The sequence below is a fragment of the Platalea leucorodia genome (assembly GCF_965183815.1).
Source record: "Platalea leucorodia genome assembly, chromosome: 5".
In the NCBI taxonomy this organism is placed as follows: domain Eukaryota; kingdom Metazoa; phylum Chordata; class Aves; order Pelecaniformes; family Threskiornithidae; genus Platalea; species Platalea leucorodia.
In genome coordinates this window covers 38,361,069-38,384,753 of record NC_138827.1, presented here as the reverse complement: position 1 = coordinate 38,384,753, position 23,685 = coordinate 38,361,069, and the positions used below count along the sequence as shown (strand labels likewise).

General features: G+C 37.9%; 1 long non-coding RNA gene across 1 annotated transcript in view; it reads left to right on the top strand.

Moving 5' to 3' along the window:
• Positions 1-20,968, top strand: part of LOC309590798 — a 37,103-nt gene extending 16,135 nt beyond the window's left edge. The window contains exon 3 of the long non-coding RNA XR_014228204.1: positions 20,916-20,968. This is a non-coding gene — a long non-coding RNA (uncharacterized lncRNA). The remainder of the gene's footprint in view (positions 1-20,915) is intronic.
• Positions 20,969-23,685: the final 2,717 nt, after the last annotated feature.

The window sequence follows — 23,685 nt, the reverse complement described above, 5'->3', positions numbered from 1 at the left end:
AATGGCCCCAAAACAATTTCTTTACTGCGTACGGCAATTATGAAAGAACACTTGGGTTGTGGTGCTCAGATTGTAGGGTCTACCACTCATACGAGGATATGGAAAATTGCGGACTTTGAGGTTTCTGAAAACAGATATATCATGCTTTTCTAACTTAGTAAAAACTTGCAGACTTGGCAAAAATGAATGGGAATTAGTTGCTGAAAAGAAATTTGGGAAGAGGGAATTTGAGAGGGGGAGCTAGGAAAATCACCAGCAGATCTGTTAAACTTTGATTCTAAGAAACTGAAGAATGGCTCTCTTCATTACTTGTGTTAAGTCTCTGTGGTCACTTGGAGAAGAACAATGTGGTAAATAACAATCCAAGTGGGTCAGTTCAATCAGTCATATCATCTTGCTTGGTTTCGCTCTTTGGTTGGATAGCTAATTAAGTATTAAAGGGGATGTAGTAGAGATTGTATACCTCTGTAATTTCTGTTTCTTGTAATTCTGAAAGTGCAGGAGGGAATCTCTGCATTTCAGAAGGCTTTGACAACAGCATCCAGGCAAAGGAGACTGAACTGCAGCACAGAAACGGTGACTGTGGTCTTGCCAGTGCAGAATCCCCTGTATGAATTGAGTAAATCCAGTTCATTGGACTGACTATACACAGATTCGCTGAACAGCATATGTATAGTAATTCTAATGTTGCATTTTGAGCCGTGTCCTTATGTACATGTGCTTTAAAGGTGGTACTATCATATGGCATTCTTGTGTGATTGGCCAATTATTTGGTTATTTTATCCATTAAGTCTTCTTTTAAGGTAGGGTTGCAGATAACTTTTCTGTTCATTCTGAGATTCCCAGATGTCTAACGACTGTAGAATATTGTATGCCAAAGCATGGAATCCTATTAAAAAAGAACTTCAACCACAATGCATCTTTTGATGCTTAGCATTAGTGAATTATTATCCCACAGAAAGTCAGTTTTGCCCTAGAAGATAGCCTGATTGCTTATCAACTTCAGAAAGTTCAGGAGCAGCTCATTAGCATCACATAAGTAGAAGGAGAATCAGGTTTGTATTTCTAGAAAGTTCATTTGTAGAAGACAACTGAAAGAACAGGAGTGGTGGTTTTCTGTTTCACCTTGTGGACAGAGATTAAGAAGATAAGACTCTTCTCCTTATAGTGAGTTCTCTGAAGGCAACTAATTTAAATTTAAAAATGCCAAACTTTTTTGGGATCAATTGGAAACTTTGCCCTGAGCACGTTAATAACTCTCCAAATGAAGGAACAATCTTCCCATTTCTGCAGGGTAGTCCACCTCATCAATTTTTTTTTTTTAACCATTATTGTGATAACACACATGTGCAAAATACCATCTGCTGTGTATTTTTCATACCTTTCTGCTCTTAACAGGAGGTTTGAGCCCTCAGTCCTTCTTCTGGTGTTGATTTGGTGTCATTTTTGTAAGTGGAACAAACTTCCTTAATCAACTCAGTAAAGCAGAAAGATGGATGGAACGTGCTTTCCAAAACTATTACCAGAGATAGTGGAAAGCACTTAGTGGAGGCTTTTGTTAATTTAAACTATCGAGTTGGCAGTCTTGGCCACTCTCTTCCCCCATAGGATGGGGAATACAAGCTTTCTCACTCCTGCTTTAGCCACACATTGTGTCATTGATGACTGAATGGGTAGATGCAAGTATAAAGGAGGTAGCTGAATTACTATGCTCATTTCATCTTCTTTTTAACTATTGAGATTTCAGAAATGGTTCCAATTAGAATAAATTGTAACTGCAGCTTTGGCATTCATATGAATTAAATTTCACAAGTGAATCGAATTCTGTATAATGACTTTCTTACAATGGTTCTAATTCTGCTGGTTTTACTTGGACAGAAGTCCTACTGAAGTCCCCCTAAGAACTCTAGGATCAGCGTTTAGTATTTGCCTCAGTTCAGTAATTGTTTTCTTTTATGCGGCTTTTTAGAGCGCTCTGACAAGCAAGGAATGAACAGCTTATCTTATCAAGATTTATAGTCAATAGCTTCTGTAGTCTTGTGAAGAAGACATCTGCTGTGCAAATAGCAAGGTTAAAGTGATTGCGCATGAAGTAAATACAAACTTCAGCTAGTATTTCATCCTGAAAACCAGTCTGAACAATACTTAAATAACTTCATGTAATGGAAGGCCTTTCATAATCTTGACCCGTATACAGTTTTGTCAAATCCAAGGTCAGATAGAATTTAAAAAATAAGCTTTATTTGAACTTCTATAACCATGATTTCACATTTGTAAGCATGTTCTTTAATAAAAAAATACTACTATTGTTTGGTGGTTTTTTTTTTAAATTCTTATATAAGTCTCGGAGTTTGATCAGTTGTACTAGAAAAGAAAATATTATCTATTTGTTTAGGAAATGTCTTCTAAACCATTACAGCTGCAGACAAAAGGAGTTCATTTCAAATTGATTAATGTGCTGTAAGTATCTGGAATTGCTTGGTCCGGTCACTTTGTTACTTTCTCATCTCTCTGAAAAATCAAATGAAGCATCTCTGAAGATTCCTGATTGATGCTGTCAGCTTTGTGCTGATATTACAGTGCATTTCAGGAAATGTTCAAAGTGGGGCAATAATTTTCAATCTATTTTCAAGTATGCCACAGTAAAGTTTTTCTATCAGATTATACAAAGTCCATTTCACAAAGAACTATGCATTTTTGTGTGTTGTGCATTTGTGGGTGGGAGCTTTTACATATATATCTTTATAAATATGCATGAGAGAATGATGTATTGGTGACATTGCCTACTTTTGTTGTACCATAGCAAAGTGCATTTTTTTTCCTCCATAACCCATACTGCCTATTTCTCTTCTATACAAGCTCTGATTAATTTATTTTCTTGGAAGCTATGTGTAACTTGCTTTCATTTCATAGCATGTGTACAAATGTTCCAAATCTTGCTCCAGAATACTTCAGGACCAAATCCGGTAATTCATTGGTAAGAATGTTAAAGGACAGGAAACTGTAACAAAGAAGATTATTTTCCTCCTAAAAAGGGAACTTGGACAAGATAGTATCATTAATTCCTATATTTGTTTTTCTCAGCTTGCAAAGAAAGCAGGAATTACCTTAAATTATCAATTCTGCAAAGTCGTGTGGATATGATTTGGCCAAAAGAAGTTCACGCACTTAAGCTGCATGAAACTATAAAAATCTTACTGCTGATTTGGTTATGGTTTATGAAAGCATTCAGTGAACAAATAACTATTAGTCAACAACGTAAAAGTACAGCAAGAGGACCATAGCCGTTTGTATCCATAGGCTGTACATGCAAACTCTGCAGGAGGTCTTGGGCTGTAATAGAGGTGGAAATACGGAAGAACTCTCAAATTCTCTCAGGAACCCCCTCCAGTCCATAGCAGAATGGCTGGCTGCTCGCCATGCTGTCCCTGGCTGCTGGCCAGCACCAGTGCTGTGTGACCCTTCTGACGCAGCTCATCGAGCATGAAGGATGAGTTAATGATGTTTCAAGCAGCATTAATGAATCAAATTTTAAATATGGATTCTCACCCACAGTGGTGTGGGAAGGTCCGTGGCTCTGAGGAGAAGGAATCAGGGAAGAGAAACCTTCTCTTAAATTTAGATTTCATGTAGGTGAATAGAAGGTAGCTTTTTCCTCCGATCACCCCCATAAACAGCATTGTTAGTGTCTTTTCTTCCCACAGCAGGAAAAAAGAAATAACTGACTTTATTAGCATATTATATTGCCATGTTTTGTATAGAGTATCTTGTATGTGCACTCTGAAAGCTGCCTGAGATATAATTATCAGCATTATTCTGTCTTATTCTTAATCTAAAATACAATGGAATATCCTGATTCAGGGAAAAAACCCACACATTTAAGCCTGTACTTACCTTCTGTTGGCTCTAATGAGGTGAGGTTAAAATACATTTCTAAATTCTAATATGCTTAAGTATTCTCACTTAGAAGGTGCTTGGGAAAGATTATTTCAAAATATTAATTCTGAAAAATGCAATGCTGACCCCTTAAAAATTCATTGAACACGTTTTGTAAAAAGTATTCTGCTGTCTTTTGAGAACAAAACAACTGTCTTGCTGAAAATCTGGAAGTGGAGCACAAACCCGATGAACCTAGTCTCAGGATCATTGTGATGTAGCTTGTGCAAATTCATTAAATAAGGTTCCCTAATGATAATGATTTACCAAAATTATTTATTTTAAGTAGCTGAACGAGTAACACAAGTGAGTTTTCTTTTGCAGTATAAGATTGCTAAATTGTGTTCCATTCAGTCTCTATTTGCTTGCTTATTGCTGTAGTGAAATAGGCAAAGCAGTTGCATAATCAAGTCTTTATTGTATCAGTGTAATTTGCATGTTTTCTTTATTGTTTCAGAACCATCACAAATTGTTATGAAATGAATAACACTTATTTTCATGCTGGATGGATGCTTGAAAATGCTGTGTGATTTTTTCCGTGATATTTTGGGGTTTGTGTGATAAGGAAGTATTCAAAGGCACTCTCTAATTTTGGCTGTTATATAGCAAAGTATATTTTCCTCTTTTTTAAACTTCAGTATACGTAGCCTTATTCTTTTTTGCTAAGGTGATTTTGTGCCACAAAAGCTATCAATAGGGCTGTATCCTGAACACCTTCCTTCCTATGAGCATTACTTGCACAAAATTATCATTACTTGTATGAGCAGTGCCATTGTTTTCAACTTGACTACATTTACAGGGATGTCCTCTCTGTAAACTTGGCCCACTGAGGCCTACTACAGCTCCATTAATGTAAAAGGAAAATCCTTTTGTTGATTTCACTGAAAGTTGAACTAGGCTTAGAGTGAGCACTGATTAAGCTCCACCACCCTGTTTGAAAACTTATTCTTCAAAAAGAAAGGCATAATCAATAAACATAACTTTGTTTTTTTTTTAATTTAGAGATGGGGGAATGGTGGTGCTTTGCCTAATAAGGTTGCTGCTGGCAAGAAAAGCTCTGGTCTTAGTCTGATCCTGTTCTGAGGCTTGATTATCAAGGGCTGCTCCACTGCCTCGTGCTAATCACAGATCAGTTTGTGGCTCTGTGTGTGTTTTGTAGTACAGTGCCCCACAACTCCCTCATCGCAAGTACTCCACTCCTCTTCTGGGTGCATGGCTAGATGTTTTAAACCAAGTTAATAGTTCATAAGATGTTCCAAAAAAATTCTGCCTTCAGTTTCAGGTGCTATTTTCTTACAGATTGTAACAAAAGACAGTAATTTTCAGTGTTCAGATGCTTGCAATTCTTCATTCAATCTTCATTTACAGAATGCTACGGAGTTTAGCTAAGGCATTTTTTTTTTCATGCAATACTGTGTGGCACTTTTCTTCTTCTAGTGCCTGGGTCTGAATCTGTTCCTTTTTCTAGGATAAGGAGAATTCACTCAGTCTAAAATGGTCTTCTTTTTTCTTTCTTAATTAGGCCTGGAAATGTTTTGCATGGCATTGTAGCACTTCTTCCCCACTCTATTTTTGTTGTGCAAAGTGACATGCTGGGTCTGTGCTTGTATTTTGTAGTGTTTGCCTTTGGTCGGCACTGTGTCAACGCAAAGATTTAAAAACAATAAAATACTTACTGACTTTGGGAGAGGGGAGAGGCTGAAAGATTGGCCATATATCTCTTAATTTTAAAATTATAACAGTAGTCTTGTATACAGTTTATATTAGCACCTCTATCAGCACTGAACCGCCTTCTCCCAGGAGGTACATCTTCCAGATTTCCTATACTTCCCTTAAAGTATAACAATTGCTCCTTGTAGAGTCAGCGAGCTTTGCCACCTCCTTGTCCTTCTTGAAATGTCCTGTGCTTCTGGCCCTTTAATTTGATGTGAGGAGTTCCTGCGTTCAGGCAGCAAGGAGACAGATTATGGCAGGGGCTAGTCAGTATTATGAGAAACACGTAATGAGCCATACAGCCTGCAGAATTCTGGAAAGGATAAAGGAGAGAGACTTACAGACAGTTTTCTCAAAGTAGTCTCATTAGCTTGTGAACCAGGGTTAAGAGATAAGAGAATTCTTGATCATAGACTGGAACCTGCTTCTTGTGTTTATTGGAAGCTTGTTTTTCTAAAGGTTATAGAGTGTATTTCCAAGGAGTCTGATAGCTACGCCGTTGTAGTAACCTGCCCTGTCTTGATTTTCTATCATTACTGCTTGCAGACTGTGAACTAAATCTCAAAACAGTAGTTCCATAAGACAGTAACTGGGAATATCTGAAGGTACCCAGAATTTATGGTAATTTTTGATTCTGGAATGCTTGCATAAGTAATCCTCTGAAATCAAATTGTTTTCACCCCAGGTAGTGCAATTAGGACTGGGAATGGGAGCCCATCTTCCCCAAAAGCTTTTCTCTCATGACTGTTTTAAGATTAAATACAAAGTTCGTAGGGACATAGCTCCTGGGTAACAATTATACTTTGCCTATCGAAAGTATGTTTTGGAACGAATTCTTTCTTCTTTTTTTTTTTTTTTTTTTTTTCACTATATAAGGATATGGAATATAATTTTGTGAAATTCCCTAAATAATTGGAAAAGGCTTTTGTTCTGGAAAAGAGGAAGTGTGTGGGTATGCAGGGGTGGGAGGGAGAGGGAAGGGTGCACAATAGTTCCTACCGTAGTACAAACCATGCAGGAACAGAGCTATCAGCAAAGTGGAAAAAAGGAATCAGCTTTGTTTCTAAGGAAAACAACTCCCAGGAGGAAGCAAAAGTCCATATGTAATACCGTAACTGCCGATGTGCTGTTCAGCTTTGCTTCCCACAGCACAATGAAAGTTCAGTGTATTTTGTTACTTAAAGTGGCACCCATGAAATTATGGAAATTCTCATATATAAAATTTAATACAGGGCATCTACTAATATAATGAGTCACCTGCTGCAATGTGTATTTTCCTGTGTTCTTCGTCTGCGGAGGGGGAGGTGGCAGCAAAAGAAACCTCTTACAATACAGACTGAAGGGGTATCACAGCATTCTCTTAACCAGACCCCCCGCCCCACCGCAGAGTCAGTTAAGCCTATGGCATGCCAGGCAGAGAATTATCAGTATCGAAGATTTTACAGTTTCTGTAGGCAAGTTTCAGTGTTTAACTAGCCTTACCTCAGTGCCTAGCTACCCTTATCTAACCCATGCTTATAGACTGATATTTGTCTTGTTTGTTGATTGTCCAGGTTATACATGCTTAGAAAGGGTCCAACACTTTGAACTCTGGGTCCCTTATTTCAGCCAGTTAAAGGGTGCTGATGCATTCATCTTGCCTACGTTGAAGAGACAGGAATAAATGTTCTGTTCTTGCAGAGCCAGGTGGGTGGACACGTGATGAAACTGCCTTTGAATTCCTTCCACCAAAGAAACGTAAGGAGCAAGGTGGAGGTGCTGGTGCCCCAGAGCCACATGTGATGCATGGTCAGGGAAGCCAAGCTTTAACTGAGATGAAGCTTTTGCCCTTGTAAATACCCCAAATGTAATATCTCAAATTAAAATAATTGCATTGGTAAATATGAAGGTTATAGTTATGCTACTGCTGTCACTTGTAACAAGTAGGAAAGCTGGGGTAGCATGAAGTGTGATCTCTGTCTGTTTTATGCCAGTAGAAGTTTTGTGTACATGAAGCTATACCAGCAAAATTGCTGCTGTAACCTGTTCTGTGGATTGTGGCTTCATTGTACTGGTATAATGCAAATCACTGTCACGTTCACAGTAGGAAAGCTTTGGGGGTATCCCTCTGATAGAGTGCTCATAGTATGGCTATAGCATGACGAAATGGCAGGCACGTTTCTGTATGAGATACTAATAGTTATTTACTTGTGTTGCTACAACTTCACAGTGAAGTTTGAGGCCCTTGAATACAGAGTTACGGAGAAATTTAAAACCAGCACAGAATATTAGGGTTTTTCTCCTACAGTTCTCATCAGGAGGCTTCTTTCACATCTGCTGGTTACAGGTTAATGTCAAAAGTGCAGCCATGTAAAAAATGTTAGTTGGACGCCCCCTAGCTGAAATAATGTTCAGAACATGACTAAGACAAAGGTTTCCACGGGAATCCAGTATCCAGCTGGTGGAAATCCCACATTCAGAGTTCCTCGCTTGTTGGTTTCAACTCAGCCAAGCAGTTACTCTAAGGATGGATACATGTGGATATCTGTATATCTCTGGATACATTTATGTTCGTATACTGATCCTTTTAGAAAAGTATCTTGCATTAAGGAAGCAATCTTCATTTTCTGTTCCCTTTAATTAGGTTGGTACAACATTTGGAAATACAAGGCTGGGTGTACAGTTAGCTTGCAAAACTCATCTCAAAACTAGATTACAAAGCTATAAATGCATTAATATTTCAGAGCCGAATTAAGCGATCCTACAAGAGCAAGTGTCATTGAGCTCTGTGCTTTCTCTGGTGTCATATGTTGCACAGGCACTTCTCAAAGCAAGAGAACTCTGCCTTTTCTATTAGTACAACTGACTGATCTTTGAATAAGCCAGTAGCATTGGTTTTATCTTCATCAAACTGGACACTTCAATATTGGGAATGAAAAGAGGGAAAACCTCTTTCTATGTAGCTAGGACTTTGTTCTATTATATACACACAATGGCATTGATTCTGCCACTTCCTTGATCAGATTGCTCAGAGTAGATCTGTGCACAGGAATTTCTCAGAGTCTGCCAACCCTGTATACATTCAGCAAAAGTTTTATCATATCCAACTTGTGAATGGTTCCTGTTGCCCATATTCTCACTCCTATAAGCCTCATTTTGATTTCATGTTAGAATGAAGTACATAATTAGTTTAAAAAACTGAAAGCTATACAAAGTTAAGCATATCAGGTGATTGCTACTGAGTTTTGGACAGGCTCTGTTGTGAGAGTTTCTACAACCATTGAAAAAGGGACACTTAGCTAGAAAGCAAGTGATAGGATTGTTAAAATGGTCATGCAGCCCTTCCTTTGCAATGCTGACATCACTGCTTACACATTATAGGACAGAGTGTTCGAGAATGAAGTAGTATTATCACACTTAGATTAGCCTGGTGGTTGCAAAAATCAAGCTATTGAAGATTAGAGACCATCTTTCTTGACATTATCGAAGGAGTTTTTGTTGTTTTAGTGCTTTCTGTGCATGTGAGAGTACATGAAAAGGTGGACTGTCACCACAAACTGTCTATGTGTTATATCCTTATATTTCTCCAGGCAGAATTCACAGAGCTGAGCAGGAGTAATTGATAGTACACTACATAAAATGCTGTCTTCAAGTTTATAACAAGCATAACAAAAGTATATTCAGTATGCCTCAAATGCTAAGCAACAACAGTTCTGAGAAAAAAAATTGACAAAGGTTCAGCGCTTCCATCCCCTCCGATTAGCGCTGGGCAAAACCTCGTCTCCCTTGTATTTCCAAAAGCAAAATATAAGCTTTTAAGTATCTTGTAAAACAACATCATCTTGGCATTCTGTAAAATATATAAAACCAGCAAGAGAGCACAAGCCCTATGTTTTCCTTTGTGGATCACTGTTATGTTCTGAATGCTCCTTGTAGAATGGAAGCAATGCAGAAAACTCTGCCTGAGACCTCTTTTTGTCATGGCTACAACTGCAGCCATCAGGCTAGTCCAAAAGTTGATGGGCTATCTTTTAAGGCCGATGGCCTTTTTTGCACCTTTAGAGGAACCAAGACTAGGAGACACACATTGTAGAGTACCTGAAAGCACAGGATAGTAGCTCATTTCTAACCACAGCTACCTAACATTTTAATTGTTTAAAGGTGTATTTGCAACAAGTACAGACTTTTTTTACAAATATCAATGAGACCAAAATGTCCTGTAAAATTTGAAACTTACTTTTGTGCGGTTCTTCATGAAATGTGACCAGAATATTGTCTATTGCTAAGACTACAATGACAAGGTATGGCAAGCATCCTAAAAAAATCCTCCACTTTCTCATAGGAATTTTTTCCATATTAATTATTTTTTATTCTAATTTGAAAAAGGAGAAAATTACATTTCTCTCTGCTTTGTCTCCATTTCTTTCACTGAGAATCACACTGAAAATTAGACTGCTAAATAGTAAGGAGTTAGTACATTTATCATGTCTTCCACTTTTTGCTTCATACTTTAAAGCAGTCATCTAAGGCATGCTGCATGTGAAAATCACCAACAACTACACTGGTATTTGTACTTTTTGCATAAATGAAGAAGTGATGGCTGCAGATATACTATGTTCAGCTAAGAAACTTGCTGCTAAAACACTTGAGAGGATAATAGGTCTTGAAAAATCAAGAAGAAGATTTTAGACATTAGCTTACCTCTGTTAGTCTTGCAAGTCTTGGATATGCCAGTCTACAATGATTATTATCAGACCTTAAAGACTTACCTACCTACACTAAAATTAAACAAAGATAACACAAACTCTGGATTGCTGCATTAACATTTCTGAATCATTATTAACTAATACCACTACCACCTACTCATTAGTTACTGAGTCCCAGATTTGATACAATTGCTGTTTTGTGTCAAAGTAGCAAACCATAATAAAGGAACAGAGGAAATTAAAGTTCGAGCTACATTAGTTTAGCATGTGTTGCAATCTTTTTAAATCATTCTGCCATATTACTTCCATGTTTACCTAAATAGATAACTATAATCCTGGAAGCTCAGCGAAAGAAATGGATTCTATACTTAGATACTTAAAGTCATACCAGAGTTTGCAGAGTGCATAGCACTGAGCCAGGATTTTGGCTTATCCCTGCAATTGGCACTTCTACAACAAAGGCCTGCGTTTGGATCCCAGTTCTTCCAAAAATCTAGTTCTAGACCCTTCTATAACAAAATATCAATAAGATATCCTTCTATTACAGGAACTACAGAATGCTCCTATTACAAACAGATGGGTTATCTAATACTTATTAATGCCTCAACCATGACATTTTCTTGCCATTAGAGTGCAATGTACCAGGAGGAAGAACTATTTGTTGCTTGCCCAGTGCTGTAGTAATTCATTCTCCATAGATCCTCATTAGAATGGAAAATTACAGCCGTGAAATTTACAGGATCCTGTCAGGTTCCTCTCTTCTCTCCTATCTGTAGGAATGCCTTAGTTTCAAGAAGCAGAAGCACCCTTTTCCTTTTCCCTATTTTCAAAATAAATGTTCCGCGATTGTAGGTGAAGGACATGGGCACTGGAAGAAAAGCATCACGTGAGTGGCAACTGAGTCATAACTTTTTTAACCATGGTGGAAGTCTTTTGCTCTATACAGCCATGTTTAATGCTGTGCTGGTTGTTAATTTTAAGAACTAAGTTCTCTAAGCTCTACACTTTACTATCTTCCTTTACTTTGCACACACGCATATATAAATATAGCTGACCTCAGGGTCTAAACAAGTTAATGTGCACTAAGAACTCAGAGCCATGTTGATAAAAGTTTACTTTGTCCATTTGTGGGTTTTTTTTTTGTTGTTGTTGTTTTTGGTTTTTTAAATACTTATGTGGCTGATACAGCAGAAAGAACCAAGGCCAAAAATCAGTTACTGTTGGAAGTGTTGGCATGTGATTTTATGAAAGATCACAGGAATTAGGGCATGCATTCCCTTCTGCAGATTACTTTGTGAAAAGAGAAAGAAAAATCAGAAAAATCAGAAAATCTTCAAAAATTGGAAGTCAAAACTCATGGGGTTTCACATTATTTTCCTGCAGAGAGCAAGAAAATTGCCCCTGATTTTTTACTACTGACATAGTATACCATGAATCCACAGGTATTAAAATTTACAAACTCTGCAAATGTGAAAAGTGGTTGCATGGTGGTAGAAGCAAGGTTAAATATTAACCATAGTCCTCTGTGCTGAAGTATGTGTGCCTTCTAATGGAACCACTTGCTTAGTCTCAAGTGTGGGCTGAAGAAGAAAGGATGTGCGGGGAGAATAGGTGTCTCACAGAGTGCAGAATTAAATGAGAATTTTGTGTCTATAAGGTGGCTGCTCTTTGGCTTTTTTCCTGTAATCAAACTTTAGCACAGTGGTAATCCCAGAGTTGTATTTCCATGGCGCATCTCTTGGCTCTCCCTCTCACTGTAGTGGTCTGTATTTCTAATGGGAAATACAGATCACGTAGAGAAGTTTCCATAGATTTAAAGAAAGTTCCCTTCCTCGACCAAGGAGCGTGAATGGCTGATAACGTGCCAATGTTAGGCCAGGCCTACGCAGGCCAAATTCAGTCTGTATGTGCAACATCACTAGAGCTGATGGAGGTGGTCCTGTTTGCGCAGCGCATGCAGCAGCTTGAGCCTTCGCTGCTCCTGACTGTCATTCTGCTCCTTGCACTGAAGTTACCACCCCTGAGGCAAAGCTAGTGGAACAAGACACATGAGTTTGTATCTCTGCTTATATACTTTCCGACTTGATGGATTACTGCAAACTCAGCTTCATTGTTCATGTAAATTAAGATGTCAGGTTTGGAGTGACTAGAGAGAGGTGTGGATTTTTACCTTTCTGCTGTCCCTACTTAAGGGGACAGTCTTTCGCAGATATAGGTAACTGTTAAGGGCAGCAACACTGATTTGCACTAATAAACTTGCCAAGCCTTCTCTATCCAAGCTGTAAGTTTGAATTTTGCTCTTTCAATATTAATGCATCTTCTACATATCTTCTCAAAATTAACAAGAGCAAATAATACTTTTGCAATATTCTTAAGGAACAGTTCTTTAGGAAAGTCCTGGCTCTTAATGATTCCTGGGATACCTGACCTTGGATTTATATGTAAAGCTATTAGAAATTTGACTGTCTTTAATTGCTACTTTAAGTGATAGTCAGATCATCATATCTTGTATACTTAGCAAGTCTTGGTTTTTGGAAGCTGCCTGAGATTTGACCTTGTGAAAATGCTTTTTAAATTCCTCAGAATCATTTCACAAATCTAATTAGCATTTGATGAAATCACTTCAACTCACCTCATTTGACACAAGTCCATTACAGTAACCAATGAAGGTTTTTTTTGTCTATTGTTACATATTACTGACTGTCATTTCTATATGAAGAAAACTTCAAAAAGAGAATTGCCCTAAACAGAAATTATAAACCAGTGTATAATACTTGAAGTATATAGCAGTATTTATCTTGGCCAGCAAATTGTCATGTATCTCTTCTGAGTAAAAGTAAGCCATTCTCTGGAGGGAGAAAGAGAAAAAAAAAATCTGTGCTATGCTTGTAGGAGACGCCATTTAATCAGCTAGACCAGTTAATAACTCTTGCTGCCTTTTTTATTTGTCAAGGGCTCAATATTTTTTCAATATGAGGTCTGCTTTAGTGTGCTTTAAATGGCAGTTTATAATTAATGGTACTTGAGTGTGTCTCTTATTTCAAAAATTCATACAACATTCTTGGTTACAATTTATACATGATTTTAAAGTATAATTAACGTTCAGCTTTACAAGATATATGCAAACAGATATGCAAATTTGGAAATAAATATGCAAACATATAAAATGTTGTTGAATTAAGTAGTCCTTAACATTTTTAATGAAATCAATATTTTATTCATATTTTGCACACAATTTTGAGTACTTAGTGATTTGGTAGTTCTCAGACTTCCATGGACCATGTCTGCAGATTGATTCTCTTATGGCTCATCTTGTCTTCCAGTCTCCTGAACCTCATACTTTCCTTATGGAAAACAGGAGCTAATCCAAACCCCTCTAAATTATTTGGATTCTTTTCAGTTATGATGTGTGGATATTTGAGGTAGTAAACTTAGCATGTTACTGAAACAGTTGAAAATAATCTTTATAAAAACTTCCATATTGAATCATGTTAAAGGTCTGTCTAGCCCAGTATCCTATTTCTAATAATAGCAAAAAACCCCCCAAAACCCCACCTAGAGAAAAATATGAAAATATATGTCAAATATATCACCTATATGTTTTTCTAGCCTATAGCCGCTTGTGAGTCAAGAAATGCCTATGGCAATTTCTATGCAGTTAGTTACCCTCCATGGAGTTCTTTTTTATATATATATATTTATATTTTATATATATATATAAATAGACAGTATATATAAAATAGACAGTATATATATATGTGTATACATATAAAATAGACAGAAAAAAAATATATATATTCTGTGTGTGTGTATATATTCTCTGCGTGTGTGTGTGTGTGTGTGTGTGTATATATATATATTCTGTCCCTGACCATGTTGGTGGCCTACCAGTTTACCAGTGTCTTTCTAGTGGTAGAGATCCCAAACCCAAATACAATATTATAGATGTGGTCTAACAAGTGACGAGTCTCTATTCCCTTCCCTCAGTTTGCTGATTATGCTGTTAATACAGTCCAGGATGATGTGAGCTGTCTTCACTGCCAGACACACTGCTAGCTCACTGCTGCAGGCAAGGACACTGCCTCCAGCTGCCCCAGCCCCAGGGAGAGGACCCTGGCAATCCCTGCAGCCCCAGACCTGGAGAACTGCATCCTCCCTCAGGAGCTCATCTGAGTTAAGACTTCTAATGTGCTAGGGGTGGTTGCTCCAGTCAGTGCTGTTGTCCGTATGGAAACCAGTCCGTTCCTTCCTACCGTGTGACAGTGACGGCTTTTTGAATGTTCTGTCTTCCCCTGTCCTCGCCACTACCCCCAAACATGTGACTCAGTGGCCTGGTATTTTCTCTCTGGATGCAGGAGGCTATTTTCACTGCTACACAGTGCTGGTAGCCCTCACTTGTGTAATCTTATCAATAAATTTGCTATATGATTACTGTCCCTGAATGCGTGCTATTCCTCAGCTTCGGTTGGCCACAAACTTGATCCCTACCAAGGAAATGTTATCTCAAAAGGACATGTAGTTAAGATATCCAGAGAGTCAAGGTATAAAGATGTATGGAATTTTGTATTTAACTGATAAGAGAGAAACTCCTCAGGGATCCTGAGGGAAAATGAGGGTTCTGTCTGTAGTTGCTAGTAAATAACTAGGTGTTAGTACTGGGAGACTGGTAGGTGGTTCACTGTTGTAAGAGAAATATGTCATGATAATGTAGCAATATATTGAACTAGGAGGTCAAAAAATACTGGTACTTCAAACTACAGCCTTTATAGTGTAATTATGTAATGCATGCAGAGAGGCACAGGGAGCAGTTGAAGGGTTTGGTGTTACGAAGGCCAAAGGCTGAAGTAGCAGGTAGTGTGTAGAGGCAGGTTTCCATTCTGTTTTTATTGCCATCCAAAGCATGCTTTAAGTTTGCACGTTTTAACTACTGAAAGAATGTTACAGAATTTCTGCAATTGCAGAAATTGCTGAAACTGGCAGTTTCTTCAGGTACTTTACTAGCAAAGCCCTCTCCATCCAGATTCTGGTGTTAGACAGCATGGCTTGGACAAGCATTGGCTTAAACTGAAGGAATTTGAATACTTGAGCATACAAATGTAGAGTGGATGAGTGTGGCAAAGAAAATTGCATTCAAGTCACAATGCACCACAGAAGGCAGGAGGCGTGCCCTGTTCGACTTCCAATCTCAGAACCTGAACCAATGTTAAGCTTTACAACACTTCAGGTACTATGGATCCCACAAGATGACTATCAGCCAAGGAGTAAATGTAGTTTTCTGTCATTGGTTTGCAACATTACTAATCAAGATCTCATGTCTAGGCTTTAAGTCGTTTAGGGTTACTGTATAAACTTCTTACATATATGAAGAGCCCTGCTGCAGTCTATGTTGTTGATTATTTAAGACTTGCTCATTTTAATAAAGTTTGTAGGATTGATCCCTTACATTTTTTCAATAAAACCTCAAATATGTTTCATTTAGTTTACATCGGTGCACAAGTAATCAAAATTGTAATTATATCTCTAAAGAAACATCACTTAAAAATAGACATATGAATGCTGTTTTGATCATTGCAAACTGCTATTTGTGGTGCAGTGTTTTGGTTATGAGATGTAGAAAAATTTATCTGCCCTTGCAGGTGCATACTCAAAATGCTATTTCAGGGCAAGTAGTGCTATAGTATTTTTCTGAGAGAGATTTATTTATTTATTACTACAGGTATAGTGAGTGAAAACTATACAGCTGCTTCCCTGTACATCTGTGGTAGTTTCAATATTTTTAGCATATAATTGACAGAAACAAAGAAGACCCAAGGTACTTAGCAAAACAGTGTTCAGAGCTATGCAACACCCTCTGCCGTCATGCCAAATAACTTTGGTCTTTAAAAGACTATATGTGCGTAGCCATTCAGTTCCATATGCCTTTTATTCCCCCAGCATATTTCAGGGCTGGTTTCTTGCAACATTTTGTTTCTGTGGGCTGGATTTAATTTCAGCTGATTGCCCAATCCCCTCTTCATTCTATTGTAATTGGTTTTTGAATTGTCTCAAATTCTCCAATGGATTTATGACAATCTGAAAATTAACAATGGCCCCTTAATTGCACAGGGCTATGTGATTCACAAAGTCCTTACTTGACTGGTATTTCTTTTCCCATCACTTGCAGCCAGGCAACCCTGTGTGCTTTTTAAACCAGTGTAGAGGCAGTAAAATGTGTATACATTGAAACTTTTTCTTCCTGGCACTCCATCACTTGGAAAGCAATCTGAGGCTTTTCCATAGGCTGATGTATTGGCAGTAACTTATAAAACCCCAAAAATATGGAAACATGATTTTTGATTATGCTATAAATTGGGATTATTTCCTTCAGGCAGGCGGAAGGACATGCCAGCTGGACTTTATATTTTGGCTGTTAGAAAGCTTTAGGAGCCAAAATTATAATTAGCTCACTCATATTGAAATATGTTCTCCCTGGCTGTATTATTTTTTTGCCAGAGCCTGATACAATTCCTGAAAGATGCAGTTCCCCTCAGCACAGGAAATATGCATCATATCGTTGGCATTAACCAACGACTTGGGCAGTGGCTGTTGCAGTGCTTGCACAAGGAGGCAATACATCTGCTACCTGGCATGGTACGGCTGTGTGTCTGTGCTGCAGCGACTGGTGTAGAGGGCACGGACTGGCTCTTTGACGGCTCAATACACTAACTGCTGGGATCTACACTCTAGGCAGATGGGGTATGAATTGCTCAGAATTGCAGGAAATGCTTCTAAACACCAAATCTGAAGAAAAGCAGGGCTAGTTCATCAACAAACCATCAGTGCAAGAAAGTTGCTTGTATTTCAGCAGCACCTAGTTTTATGTGTTGTAAAGTAGTACCTAAGAGATCCAGTCGAGATCCAGGTGCCACCTATACAAAGTGGCTATTACACACTGTAATTAAGCGGTGGGAGTGAAGGACTGGTAGGCACAGCCGAAAGAAACTTCCTCAAGGGACTCTGACAGGAAACGTGGGCTACGGCACAGGATGCAAAAATCTGCCAGACATCCTGCGTGCTTATTGGGGCGATTTAAAATGTCGCTAGGATAGTTGAGCAGGCCGGTGAGAGTAAAGCTAGTCTGGGAATGTTTTCACTGACACCCCTCTGTTACTCTTCTGATTTTAGCATAGATGTGTCCATACCTTCTGTAGCTCACCAGAGTCGAGAATAAGGATAAACGATACCGAGGCACAGAGTCAAGTAGTGACCCCTTCAGATTTCATAACAAGTCAGACACAGGACTGCAAACAGAATCCAGATTCTCCTGTTTCACAGTTCAGTGCCATCCAACAGTTCATTTTAACCTGAGTTGAAAATGTAACTAACTTTTTTCCCCCCACTATTTGGACTATGTATTTGCAAGCTGGATGTTTCATCATATTGGAGGTGGTAAAATTGTTTGGATGATGCCTTGTACTTGTACTTGTTTTTTCTGTCTTTGTTGCGGCTTGTCATCAATTAATGGGGCAGTTTCTCACAATGAACCCATTTCCAAATTCTGTATGTTGGATATTCATTTGATTACTATGATGATTACATACTTGAATATTTTGAATCCTTTTTTTTTTTTCTTTTGTATAAAAGACTCTTTTCTGACTCTCCATTTTACTACTTTCTTCCCAAAGGGGTATAAAACTTTCTTTAGGAACATCATTTAGTTTGGGTGAGAGACTGAGATAAGGTTCTAGCACTGGGGAAAAATGAAGAGGGAGGTTTCAGAGTACAAGATGTTATGTCCATCTGAGAGCTGTGCACCATTCGCAGCTGTGGATTTAATTAGCTAGCTCTTCCAGATGAAGTGGCCAGGCAAAGGCAGCCACCCCCGTCGCCTCGGCATCAGCAAGGTATGTATTCACATTACGGCAGGGGGCTCCAGAGCAGCAGAGAGATTTCACTGAACAGCAGAACTGAAAGACATTTTAAAGAGTACTAAATAGATTCATTTTATTTATTATTTCAACTTAAAAGCCTACAATATGTCTGTGAATTGATTAACTCATTATATGTACAGCATCTTTTCAGTTCGAATGCCATAACTGGTTTTGAAACTGATTCTTTGCAGACATAAGAAACACGTGGAGAATAACATTCTTGCAACTACAAATCAATTTGGGTATTTTGGTAGACAAAAAGGAGAAATTCAAAGCTAGAGTAGAAGAAAGATCTAAAAATTAATGGACCACTTACCTTGAAGTTTCAAGGCAAGCTGTTAATGTTACTCTATGAGGCAGATGATAGTAATCCAGCAAGTTTTTTCCTGGATATAAGACCTGATGCAAGTTTCTTTCCTTAAAATGCTCTTTGTTTTTCGTCTGTTGAAAGATTAGAAAAAAAAATTATGCTTGTAATGGTTGGGTTGAAAACTTTCTTACTAATATTAGTAATATTCAAAGGGGCAGATTTGACTTCTTAAGTGACAAGCATCCTGTATCTTAGTTTTGCTTAGACCCTTGAATTCATGCTAATCTTAGTTACCATCTCTAACTCTGCTTTTTTCACCTAAGAAGAATGAATACTCTAGAGTGTACTACTACCAGATCATACTGAATTGCTAAACAGAACAAAATGTCTAGAACTAGAACTCCAGAAAGTAAGCATAAAGTTGTATTACTTGAAAATTACTGTAGTTTCCATGGTGACAATTTAGAAGGATTGTAATACAGTTTGTAACGTCTATAAAACGTTTTATTTTGATGGGATGATTTTCTGTGTTTTGAAATCAATGAAATATAAATGCTGGGAAGGTGGTAACAAATATGAACAGGGTAAAAACTTGAAACCTTTACTGCTTGAAAAAAGGGGAATACTCAGGCTTTCATTCTTCATGTTCTGGAAAGTACTAGTAGCTGAACTGTAAAACCTTAATTTTCCTGTAGGTTATACAGTTAAGTACTTGCAAAGGTAGTATTTTCTCTTTGTCTTTATAGCTGGAGGTGTGTTATGAAAGCAGTTGGTTTCCTCACTTTTTATTGGCTTATGTCTTCATAACTTCGTTAAACTTCTTTTTTTTGGAACTAGCTTTTCATTAAAATACATGATACCACAGCAGTTCTCTTGGTTGTTCACATTTTGACAGGACTGTGTGTTGCCAAAGTAATTCTGATTATGCTTTCAAAAATCTCCAGTAAGCAGAATGCATTGGTAGCAAATACCTGTATATTTTTTTGGATGGGTGGGGAAGAAGCAAATACGTATGTTCGAGGAAAGGAAAAACGTTTCTATGTGCTTCAGACCTGATTCTAGCACCTTTCTTTAGTATAATGGTACTGACAAGCACTGTTTTGCTCTGTCCCTAGTGATTTGCTACAGAATGGTAAATGTAAACAAAGATCAGTAATCCCACCAATTTGAGTGCAATGCTAGGTATTTGTCTTGTTTGATTCTTACCTCTTGTTTTTCTGCATGTAAGCCAAGGTGTACAAAGCAAATAGATGTTTTGCTAAGGCTATTTAATCTGAAGTGAGTCTTGCTTTGAAATTAGTTTTGCTTTTTGAGATTTGTCTGCTTTGCTGTCTTTGCCTAGAGAACCTATAGTCCCAAGGCTACTCTGCCAGCTGAGGATAACTCTACTGTAGCAGTTAACAAATGTTTTTGATGCATGGACTTATTTCTTGACAATAGACTTCCCTTAATTACCTGTTGTGGACCCAGGGGCTCCATAGGCCTCAAAGTAAAAAGCACTGTACTAGTCTAATATTTCAGCCAGATCATCTGCAAACTCTGGCTGATGGTGACCATGTAGCCAGTAGGAGGTCTGTTACGCTTCCCTCAAATAGAGGTCGTTAACCATTAGCAGTTACCTAAAATAGCATTATACGTCTACAGTGAAAAAGAAGCTAGAACTTTGTTTGTGTGGGAGAAAGTAATGTAAGAGTGAAAACTGTGACACACTAAGGGTAAAACTTCATGCCTGTACAGAAGTTCTCCGTATCATTTGATGGCTTTAACACAGAGAAGTGGCTGTGTGGAATAACAAACTGTAATTCCTCTGAACTTGCCATTGAATAAAGAATCCTCAAAACCAAAAAAATAAGACCCATGAATAAATGAATAAGCAATGAGCTGTCAGCTGAAAAGAAGCAATGAAAAACTAGAAAGAGAGAGAAAAATGAAGAGGATTAGGTGCCAAAATATAAGGTGCCAAAAAAATCAGGGTCTGTCAGATTGGTAGGAGCAATGATCCCTATTTCCTCATTAGTCCCATATACAGTGTATGTTGCCAGAGTCCTTTGGTCCTACATTAATTTGCAAAGTATTTTGATAAACAATTGATTCTTTCCACAAGAAGTGCCAGTGGAGACAGGTAAGCGAGGAGGCCATGTATAGGAGCAGTCAGGTAATAAAGGCACAAAATGCAACCAGGCGTTCTAAAAGTTTACTGAAATATGGATCTCGTCTAATGCAATGATCAGACCAACAGTCATTATTCTTCCCAGGTCTTCTATAGATCACCAAAGAACATGATTTTCTAAATTCAGCAATAATTTATATGTGATACTAATATTATAGAAACACTAAATGTACTTTATTGTTTTTATACAGTGCAAGTGATACTGAGGAGAAACCATGCAATTATCCAGCTGTACTTACACCATTAGGGAGTTCTTTCTGGATCACAGGTAAGTCAGACAAATATTTTGGCTTTGGGTTTATGGGTACGGAGCCTGTGGTCAGCAGTTGGTATTTGGCATGCAGCTGCCTACTTGATCCACTTTTATGCACTCATTTCCTTGATGTAGGGATTTGGGGATGGGGAAATAATTTCATAAATTATAAGCAAAAAAAATCTGTTTCATCTACTTCATTCTGGATAGCCATTGCATAAAAACTGTCAAAAACATATTGCTCTGGGTTCATCCCTGCTGCAGTCCCATTGATTACAGTGGAGTTAAATCAAAGATGAATCTGTCTGCTCAATTTAAGTCTAATGATTGGTTAAAATGTTGGGGGGAGAGCCCTGTCTAAATCCAGTGCTGTTTTATCCTTGTGTCAGCATTTAATTCCATTTGCATATAAGCCTATTTCCCTTCTCTAAATTTAATTTGTTAGAGCTTGGCCCTCAGCAACAACAGCAACAACAAAGTAATTGCATGCAGTATTGGGCAATGGTGCCAATACAGCATGTGCTATAAAAATGTCTCACACAAATTTATAAAATGTAGTCATTAGCGACATTCTGCCTGGTAACAGCAGTATTGGGGTATCTGAAAAAAAGTGTCAAGCTACCTCATGGACATGTGACATCTAATAATACACATATGAAGAAGCCTTTTTTAAATATCGGCTATTAATTGTAGCCATTTCACCAAAGGAAATGAGATATCCATGTCTTATATGACTAATAGGAATCATCCTAGAGTTTCATGGAGATGAGATAAAATTGGCTGAGGCTTAGTTGTTAAGCTACCCTAGATATCATCTGTGACTTTGCACAAGGTACTTCTGCTGTGTGACTTTGCAGGCTTGTTTTAAACTGGGAGGAGGAGTTGGCATTGTCACAATACACCTTGTTTGTTTAGCTGCTACGCTCCACTGCAGTACTATTTACTATGTTCTTGTATCACGTAACCTCAACCACTCAGCCCAATCTTCATTTAGACCTTCACCTGGCCACCTTACGATGAAAAGATTTTTCCTGGTGAACCTGGCCTGATTGACAGTCATTCCAATTCAGTTGTTCTTCTAAAGGTAGAGCTACCTGCCTCAAGTTTATAGGATCCTTTATTCTCATTTTCTCTATCCTGAATATTGATTGCACCAAAGGGAAAACCCCCAAATCAAACATTTCCTAGGATTTAATCTGAGTTTCTGCTTGAAAAATTAGCTTTTCATCATACGTTCTGATGCATTAAAACTAATCACGGTAATGGATTCTTATGTCTTGTCACTTTTGCACAACTTCATGATCTATTGAGAAAAGGTCATTTCAGTTTCACCATTTGTGGGAAGAAGACACTGATGCCAACAGGTAAGATGGTGGCCTGGGCCACTGTGCAATATTGTGCAAATAACAGAGCCTGGAAGAGAAGCCCGATTTTCTGAGTTAGAGCCGCATGCTCTGTGCCTAAGGCCGTGCTATACATACAATATAAGCTCACTGAGAGTGGAAAATAAACACACATCTTCCCAATTTCTGACCTCTATGTTTAGATAAGTCAGGTTATTTCCTAACATATCAGATCTTTTTGATACATATTGTTCCTCCTATGGAGAGGAAAACCCACTATTACCCTTGCTACTTACTCCCATTACCTCTTGATGCACTTGCAGCCTATCCTCAGTAGGATTAGAAGGCACTGAGGACCTTTCAGGAGGCACTTACCACTTTACAGGATTAGGATAAGCCTGCCTTTGATGTTTTTGTGATCACACCCATCTGTCATAACTGAACACGGAGAATTAGGCTTTATTTTTATTAATGTTGTAGTTATGTTTAAAAGGTCAAATATAAAAATATATTAAATAATTTTTTTCTCATTTGCCTGCTTTTCTTTAAAAAATCCGTGAGGATATTTGGTTTTTTAATACATACTCTAATGTTTGAAAAGTCAAAAACCCCCGCGGTTATTATCAGAATCAGCAAATAAAGATGTGGCTTCACCTGATTTTTAAGCTTTAACAATTGTACTCCATTTCACACTCTTTCCTCTTCATCCATCCATATATTCATTACAAATGTCAGATAAGGCTAATCCTCATGTGACATTACTGCAGATGGTTACATAGGGGACTTAAACCAGATGCTGATTGTCTGGATAATCTGGATAAAAGCTGGTAACCTAAACCAAATCCATTTTGTGTATTACTCATGCTAACAGTTAAGATATATATAAAGTCTTTATTTCCCTTTAACACTTTACATAACTCTTTTGCTTTCCTCTTTTTATACTTCAAAGGTTTTTATTTTGGAGAGGGTTCTTCTACATCTCCCACTGTCCTCCTACCTCAAGTAAATCATGCATGTATGTATGTACATAAAGAAGATTAGGGGAGGGGAGAGACACTTTCTAGATAAGAATGAATACTAAGTTATCTTTTGTTTTAAAATTCCCATTGGGTTGAAAACTGGCACTCTTCAACAGGCACACCTGAAAAGTAACTTTAATTTCTTTTGTATGAAGAGGTTTAATGGAAGTATTAGCAGGAAAAAAATTACTCCATTCTGTACTTTTGAAGAGTCTTTGAAGGTCAGTGGTTAGGATGGGAGCTGATAAGAGTGTCTCTGGTGAGTGCCCTAGGCCTCTGACCAGACTTGAGTGTTTGGAACCCATTTTTCTGTTTACTCGGGAATAGACGTATCCTATCTTAAATA